The sequence below is a fragment of the Zea mays genome, chromosome 10, assembly GCF_902167145.1.
Source record: "Zea mays cultivar B73 chromosome 10, Zm-B73-REFERENCE-NAM-5.0, whole genome shotgun sequence".
Lineage (NCBI taxonomy): Eukaryota > Viridiplantae > Streptophyta > Magnoliopsida > Poales > Poaceae > Zea > Zea mays.
Window position 1 is genome coordinate 17,404,163 of NC_050105.1, and position 7,488 is coordinate 17,411,650.

Consider the following 7,488-nt stretch of genomic DNA (forward strand, 5'->3'; position numbering starts at 1 on the left):
GCATCCAGGGTGAGCAGGTATGTAGTGAGGTACACGACTGTGGGGTCGTCCTCAAGCAGCTGCTGCTCTTCCAATGCACACATCCTGGCCATCCAAACGGGACGGTCTCTCTAAAAGGACGGAAAGAATCTGAGCGAGGTATCGGCCACTTCTTCATAGATCTGACACAGGGCCCTTAATGCCTTGCGGGCGACGACTTGGCAGGTGTCTTTGAATTTGTGCCCAGCAGCAGTGACACTCCGTTCCACATGGTGCGGACTGGATCCAATGTATCCAGTCACGACACACTTCTCTGTGCCATGCTCGACGAATTCACGACCATCATACTCTGGCTAGCTCCTGATTCTGAGGCAAACTGTGCATGCTCTCAACAACTTGGGGAAACCATCTTCATTCTGGCAAAAGCTGGTTTGGCAGCAAACCTCCATCTGACTTCTGAGAGAAGGAAAGGGAGAAAGCATTTTTGAAATGAAGGGATGAGAGCAAGAATTTTTTTTAGAAAATAGTTTTGACTCAAAAACTTTTGGATCAGGCTAAGGGTTACGTCCTACGGCCAACCTAACAGCTCTGATACCACCTGAAGCGCCCCAGATCCTCTGGGACTCAAATGTGATACAATTACTAGTCCCAGGAGGCTAGTAAACACATTTATACATCAGATTTATAGATCTGCTTAAACGAGACAAACCTATAAAGGTGGCGATCAACTTTAAGAGTTGGTCCACAACTCGGGACATATCATCAGAGTGGGGCTGAAGCAGCCCGATATACGCAGCGAAGCAAATCAGCGGTCCAACAGCCATAGGCAAGGTTGGGAACAGTCGTAACTCTTACCCGATCTCCTTTTCTGAAAAACAACAAATAAGCAAGGGTGAGTACAAACATACTCAGCAGCCCACCTTCACCCGCGGAATGGGGAAATCAGATATAATGCATGGAATATGTGGAGCTCAAGATATTTTGCAGAAACATCAATATTTTATGCAGGGTTATTTTGTAAAACATTTTGTATTTTTCAAAGTGCATCCTCTCCCAAAGGAGCAGGAAGTTTTTCAATATTAGAACAAAATCCCCTGGACTAAACCATCCTTCCCACTGGTTTTCATTTTCAAAAACAGCTACTGGACTTCCCGTCCACCATAGCTCACGGCTCAACCGCCGGACCTTTTAAAAACCACTTTTCTCAAACGCACCTCTTTTTTTGAAAACAAAACACTAATTGTCATACCACACCACACTCGTCCATTCCTGTGGACATAGACTATTCGAATAGGTTTGAACTCTGCGCAGAAGGGTACACTTTACCCGCTACTCCGGTTTCTGCGGTCTCACCGTCGTGAGATCTGAATGCCGAATCTCTTTCTTTCCTCGCACGTCCTTACCTTAACGGTTATACCGGAAGGAGTCAGGCCACCACCATGTCCAAACCGGACAAAACATTCCCCCTCCTTATCCTCCCGGTGCTCCCCAGCCTTCATAACCCTGGGGTTTGGACCGTACGAGTTCAGATTGAGTGACTGCCCATACAGTCTCGAGTGGTTGTACTTATCATGAGTACATGTAGTGAAGGATGACAAACCGGTCCTTATGTGAGGGGACAATCCTTCTGCTCACACCTAAACCAGCTGAGCCATCACCTTAGGCCCTCCCCTAAACCAGGGAGTCCCTAATCATCCCTACTCAAGGGTGATAAGGGTGAAAACCCTTCATCATACACATTTTGAAAAGCATTTTCTTTTGAAAACTCACACCTTTTCTCAAATCATTTGTAACAAATATATCAAGGATTGATTGCGGCAAGCGGCTGGGTGGCCATAATAACTTGTCTCAAAATCATATCATGCATAAAATAACAGGTTGAGTGTTGTGGTTGAAAAATCATAGGTAATTTATGCATCAAAGGGATCTAGTGAGCTTGCCGTGCTTATCCGGCGAAAAGGGAAGGGGAGCTCACGGGACTGGCTTCTGGCTCCACCGCGTGGCGTAGACTTGTAGATCTGGCCTCCACGAGACGGCACGAACGCTCCGATAACTATGCAACATGAATAAGCAAACATACAAACCAGCAAGTATATCAATAGATATTTAGTATAGTGGTCAGAATAGTGATATATGGATTAGTAGAGTCTTGAGTAGAATCTGTGTCATGTGGTGTTGATATACTACTAGTGGTGGAGCGGAGGTGCTTACCAGGAGGGTGGACTGGAGGCGAGGCGACACTATGCGTGTAGCCGGCAGAGCGGAGTAACTGAGTGGGTGGGGTGTTTGCCTTGGCTGAGGGTGTTGAGTGTGTGTGGAGAGGGAGAGGGTAGCTGGGTGTATTTATAGCTAGGTGTATGTGGTGTAGCACAGTGAAGTTCACTGTTGGTGAGAATAGTGACGAATGAATCGTCTGACTTAGTATGAACAGGAGAGTTATAGGCAGAATATGGGACAAGAGTATTTTGGGAGTTTTCTGGAACATGAACCATGCTTAAGGGATGATATGGTTGGATAGGGAATAGTTTGATAAGAATTTAGAAACAAGAATTACTGGAATCGAAGTTTGGAAGCCTGGTTCGAAGGAATTTCAATGTTAAGCGTGCTCAACTTGGAGAAACCTGAGATGGGTGACCAGATGGGAAGTTCCCACTGGAAGGAAAATCACAGTCACCGGAGTTCGTATGACTGGAATATGGGTCTGGCTGGTCTTAGGTGGACTGGACATCATGATGGATGAGTAGTTGAAATTTGGGGTGATCGGATGATCGATGAATAGTAATGATGAATAGTGATGGTGAATAGTGATGGTGAATAGTCGTATGACCGAACGATGGACGATGAATAGGAACTACGAACGAACGGACGAACGATCGGACGAACAAACGATCGAAATTTCGGCAGCATAACAGTAGGACAAAATTATTTGGAAGAACGATGAATAGGGACTATGAACGAACGATGAACGATGAGTAAGAACTATGAACGAACGATGAACGATCGAATGATCGAATGAACGAACGATCGGAATTTCGGCATCATAACAACAGGACAAAGATTATCTAGAAGAACGATAAATAGGGACTATGAACGAACGATGAACGATGAATAGGAACTATGAACGAACAATGAACGATGAGTAGGAACTATGAACGAACGATGAACGATCGAATGATCGAACGAACGGACGATCGGAATTTCGGCAGCATAACGCAGGACAAAGATTATCTTGAATAACGATGAATAGGGACTACGAACGAACGATGAATGATGAATAGGAACTATGAACGAACGATGAACGATCGAATGATCGAACGAATGAACGATCGGAATTTCGGTAGCATAACGGCAGGAAAAAGATTATTTGGACAAACGAACGGATGAACGATCGAATGATCGGATGAACGGACGAACGAACCATGAACGATCGGACGAACGATCGAACGAACGAACGAACAAACTAAGAACAGGGGGACGAACGATCGAAGAACGACCGAACGATCCTTGTGCTAGTGTGTGCTTGTGTGGGAAGTGGAGTGGGCGTGTGTGTGGGGGGGAGAGAGTTGCCATGAAATGGCTTGGGGTGGGATGAGAGGAGGCCCTTGCCCCTCTATTTATAGCCATGGTGGGAGGATTAGGGGGGATGAGAGGATTAGTGGGAGGATGAGAGGATTAGTGGGAGATTAGCATGGATTTGTCTTATATGAGTGTAATTAGCTTGTAGAGCTCAACGTATGACACCGGAGGCATACGTATATGTGTGAGCATGAGGAAAGTTATGAAGAAAATATTTGTGGGGACTTGAAAAATGATTCTGAAGGTATTTATCAAGAGGAAAATAACTGGAGATATATCGGCGGAATATTTGGGTAGTATTTCTCGAAAGAACTTGAAGGGGATCACTGGGGAAATATCTAGGCAGTATTTCTGGAAACAATTTGAGGGGGATCACTGGGGAAATATTTGTAGGATATTTTGAGGAGAATTTTAGAGAGAATATAGACCACTATACTTTATTTATTGATATCAACTCGCAAACAAACATTTTGAAATGAAATTTGAAATTCATTTTGAATTTAGAGCTAGTTTGAGAAAATTCCAAGATTTGAATTTTTGGGATGCTACAATAAGTTGGCCCACGACGCCAAGTGAAGTCCTTTTCTTTTTATTTATTTCATTTTCTTCCTAAATTTCAAACTCTAGTATTTGAATTCAAACTTGTTTGTGAGTTCAAACCCAGGTTAAATTCCTAAATAAAGTTCTAGTAGGAAAAATTATAAGCACTCATATATAGTTTTCTTTGCATATTCTTTTCCTTGTTTTTTACTCATTTGAGGAATAAATGGCTTCATAAACATTCCCCTTTTCATTTTATATTTTATGTTCTTATTTAAATTTGAAGATCAAGTTTATGGTTCTCATAAAATACATCACCAAAATTACCATCAAGAGATCGACCTTTCTTTACCTATTTATTGGTCATTTAACTAATTTAGTATTCTCAATTGATTAAGAAAAGGAAATGCCCCAATGGATTCCAAACTAAATTTAAATTCAAGTTTGAAATTCAAATTCCCATATATTAAACATAATTCTCATTTAAGTATTACTTCAAATTCTTGTAATTTATTTATTTACTATTTATTCTCCTTCCCATTATTTGCCTCTGGATTTTATGATAAAACACCTGAAGCAATATCTTGTTTGGGAAAATATCTACTAATGTAAACTACACCAAAATATGTTTGTAGCTTGAATCTTTGAGAGAATACTTTTAATTTGATAGTGGGATAACTAACTTCATATGGGTACCTTTTTAATTAACTTTTTATTAGGAGGGATATTTACTTCAAAGGTTTTTAAACAAAACATTCTAACTCAAAATCTTTGGAAAATCTTACCTAATTCTCAAAATGAGATTTTGAGGTGTTACATCCATGCAAGCAAGCATTAGGCAACTCACTTCAAGATTTGCATCCATTGCTTTCTTGTAAGCGGTTTTAGCTGCAGCAGTTGCATCTTCACTAGGATCCTTTGGTAGCGGGTTGTCTAGAACGTCTTCCTTTTTTCAGCCCTAAGAACAATTCTCAGGTTACAGATCTAATCCATATAGTTTGTTCCATTTAACTTAACCTTTTCAAGAATTGACCACAAAGTAAATGTTGGTGTGCTAGGTGCCATTTATCTACAACAAAATAATGCAAAATACTAAGACAAAAATATCCATGATAGAGTAAATCATATTAAACGTTTAATAGAATCTATTCCCACTAAAATCAATATCCCTCGATTGATACTTAGTGATTCAAAACCCACAACTAACAAGTCTACTGGTGAGCTTTAGCATTATCGCTAGAAGACAAGGTAGATTGGTAAGCAACTCTTTGCTAATCATGTCATATATGACTTTTGTTGTTGGGTGACATCTATATATCTCGGCTCCCAACCTTATGCCCCAAAGTCCTTAATGGTTGAGCTTACTTTGTTTAAGTTAACCAACCTTTTCTACAGTTTGTATACGATACAAACCTATCTAGTCAAGGAAAACTGGTGGCACCCTAATTTCATAGACCCACCACCAATTGTACAATACCTATGATAGTGCAAGGTTTGGAGAGGCATTTGAGCTTAAACATTTATGAGGAATCGTCCTACTCATATCATCGCACGCAAGAACACATATGCAGCACGAACAAGTAGAACATTAAGAATGACATTCACACAATAGTTGTGATTCGGTATGGCTTGTTGTCACATGGTGATCTCCATCTCCAATAAAATGTCCATCATGATGATCTCAATCTCCATGATATAGGTATGCCATCCTTCAGGTGATGAGTCCTTCAAGACTTATCTAACGTATGCTAGTAACCAAATTACATATATGCTTACGATCATCAAATGTTGACACGAGATCATTAAATTAAATTTGGACAATACATATGGCTCCAGCCGTATTGCCCTGGTCATGATACGCAGGTCATGAATAATTCATTAATATGCATCATATACACACAACAACCATACCGATCACCAGATGTCCTGCAAAAATAGGTTAGACAAAAACGTTTCTATATGTTCGCCATTATAGTAGATAGCCACGATGGTCCCATGCATCGTATGTATGGAAATTCCATGCATCATATGTATGGAAATTCCACTAAAAATCTCATGCGATTGATCAAATCAACCCAAATCCGAGACTTTCAGCTCGAAGAAGATTACACTCATGACGTTGATCTGTTACGTCAATCTACTAGTTGTGCATGCAGTTAGCCCCGATGGTGATTCTAGCCGGTAGGGGCAAGTCGCGCACATAATAGAGAAGGACAAACTGATCTCTTTGGTCATATCCGAGGCAATCTACTTCAAACCCTTATAACCAATTGATCTAATCAAAATGTGCGACAAGTAGATCCATCTCATGAACCTAGATCCAGATCTAAAACTACACACAACCTGGCTTTGATACCACTGATGGATTATGGGGAGGCTACACTAGCGCAAAACAAAATTTTTGACCCCATAAAACTAGGAACTACTTCGGTTATAGATCATGGAATTACCACTAGACGCGCAGGGTAGCGGAAGACGTCTCGATGTAGACAAACACGTCGAGCAGCTGTGTTGTTGTTGACGACCTTCACATCCTCGTGTGGTTCATCCTAGTGCTCCAGATGCAGCACCTTCGAGGTATCCACACGTACATGGAGGAAGGGCTGTGTTTCGAACTGCTAGGTTCACGACGGCAGGTAGGTAAGGGTGAGGGGCAAGTAGTTGCTCGTTTACTGATGTCAAATTAGGGTTCTCTTAACTGCGCCCTTGCCCCTCATTATATAGGCGTTCTGGTGGGATTCTAACTCTGAGGCCCATTAGTAACCTTAAAGCCCTGTCTAATTTCGAATCTAATCCAAGTTAAGCTTCCTTCCCCTTAAGTGTGTGACCCTATAGGTTCACATACATATAGACATGGAATGAAAACTGTAACACCTCTGGTGTTACTATCAATAAAACTTGAGCATAACATCATGTGCATGGGCATATCCTGTGTTTATTACACCTAGAGTGCATTCACTAGGTAAGAATTTCAAACAAGTTGTACTGATGTGACATGATGTGTGATTAACCCTAGGGTAGAGTGCTTAACCCTAAATTAGGGCTTATGGATATAAGTGAAGCCCAAATATGAGAAAACCTCAAAAGACATGAGAAATGATCATAAGATATCATCTTTAATGGACTTTAGTGACACCAAAACCCTGAAGTGCTAAAAACCCTGAAAAGACCCCTGGAAAACCCTAATTGGAATCCTAGGGGGGTAACTTTAAATTCTAGACACTTTTGAACCAAAGTGCAAATACTAAAGTAAAAGAGCACCTTAAACCAACTATCTTTCATAATGGAGAATTTGCAAGTTGAATAGTGGAATTTGGGCTTATTTGCAAAAAGGCACCCATTAACCATATATGCCTAAGTCTGAAATTCAGTGCACAGGGTCAACTTTGGAGC